The sequence below is a fragment of the Palaemon carinicauda genome, chromosome 3 (assembly GCF_036898095.1).
Source record: "Palaemon carinicauda isolate YSFRI2023 chromosome 3, ASM3689809v2, whole genome shotgun sequence".
NCBI classification, from domain to species: Eukaryota; Metazoa; Arthropoda; class Malacostraca; order Decapoda; family Palaemonidae; genus Palaemon; species Palaemon carinicauda.
The window spans coordinates 64,533,573-64,536,072 of record NC_090727.1 but is presented as its reverse complement, the minus strand read 5'-3'; positions in this window follow the sequence as shown (position 1 = coordinate 64,536,072).

Sequence of the window (2,500 nt, the reverse complement as noted above, 5' to 3'; positions counted from 1 at the left end):
TTCTTTTGAAGATAAATAACACTTTTTTGAGTTAGAAAGGTCACTAATGGTGTCTTCAATCAACTATATAAAGTTAGTATTATTATTATTATTATTATTATTATTATTATTGTTATTATTATTATTATTATTATCATTATTATTAGCTAAGCTACAACCCTAGTTGGAAAAGCAAGATGCATTAAGCTCAGGGGGCTCTATTAGGAAAAAAAATAGCCCAGTGAGGAAAGCTGAAAGGGATATAAAAAAACTACAAGAGAGTTAATAAAAGTTAAAATAAAACATTCTAAACACAGTAACAGCATTATAATACATCTTTCTTTTACAAACTATGAAAACTTCATCATCATCATCATCATCGTCATCTCCTACGCCTATTGACGCAAAGGGCTTCGGTTAGATTCCGCTAGTTGTCTCTATCATGAGCTTTTAATTTAATACTTCTCCATTCATCTCTACCCACTTCACGCTTCATAGTCCTAAGCCATGTGGGCCTGAGTCTTCCAATTCTTCTAGTGCCCTGTGGCGCTCATTTATAAAGGTTATTATTAGTATTTTTCTTCCTTTCTGCTATGCGCAGAAAAGGATACCTTCATATAACAATAGAAATAATAAATTGTATTATATCTATTTATTTTAATGGAAATCTCCAAACAGCTCTAAAATATAATAGTCAAGTGGTGTTTTTAATTAAGTCTCATAATTAGAAATATTTATTTTAACATTAATAAAAAAATAGCAACACCATTAGTTGTATTGCTTTAAAACAAAATCACATCAACATAACAACATCCTGGAAATGGAGTTTTATATTTCTAAAAAATAAAGACAATCAATATTAATCAGTTATGAGTGTTAATTTGCATTTCGTAATTAAAAACGCGCGCGCCATTTTCAAATTACTATAATATGCGAGCATGGATAATATATATATAATTTTTGACTGCATTTTTTGGTTAAAGGATATTCATCAGATTTTAATGGGACGTGTCAACAAAGATCAATATAACATGAGAGGATTCTTTCATATCAGGTGCGAGGTTTATCTGAGGGTTTGGATGGACTTGTGGCGTTTGATAGGTAATGATATTGTTGATAAACACTGACATAAATATATATATATATATATATATATATATAAATATATATATATATATATATATATATATATATATATATATATATATATATATATATATATATACATACATACATACATACATACATACATACATATATATATATATATATATATATATATATATATATATATATATATATATGTATATATATATATATATATATATATATATATATATATATATATATATATATATTATATATAATATATGCACAGTATGTACACACACACACATATATATATATACATACATATATACATACATATATCTATATATTTATGTATATATATATATACATACACACACATACATATATATATATATATATATATATATATATATATATATATATATATATATATGACTATATGTATATATATATATATGTATATATATGTATATATATACATATATATATATATATATATATATATATATATATATTTATATATATATATATATATATATATATATATATATATATAAATTCTAAACACTAAGACATCCACTTTAAAACACAAAGCAAATTGCACTGAAAGAACCAACGCTACAGGCAACAATTGTAGGAAACCCAATGTAGAAGCCCTTGATGACATCGCCAAAGGGCAGCTGGTGTCTTCCAAGGGCTGCTGTCTGCTGGATATGCAAAAGGAAAGGCCGAGTGTCTTCGTTCCCATTCGAGATGACTGTTGCCATATGCTGTTCTCTTTATTACGATACCTTATTGGTGTTATAGTTTCCATGGTTCTTCGATGTTCAATATTTAAAAAAAAAAAAAATAAATAGTGTGTTTTTTGCTATAGGTGTATTTGTATGTGTATTTGTATTTGGTGTGTATTTTCTTATTTGCTAGTTATGTCTTGTAAATTAATGCTTATTTATGTCATATATACGTTAGCTAAAAATGGTGATATGAACATAGAGATGAAAAGAGTATTGTTTGAAATCAGAACATATATATATATATATATATATATATATATATATATATATATACATATATATATATATATATATATATATATATATATATATATATATATATATATATATATATATATATATATATATATATATATTTATATATATATACAGAGAGAGAGAGAGAGAGAGAGAGAGAGAGAGAGAGAGAGAGAGAGAGAGAGAGAGAGAGAGAGAGAGAGAGAGAAAAATACTGTATGTATATATATATATATATATATATATATATATATATATATATATATATATATACATATATATATACATATATATATATATATATATATATATATATATATATATATATATATATATATAATGTGTCATATCTATATTGATCTACATATCTACCTATACAACGACAGCTGATAACTCAG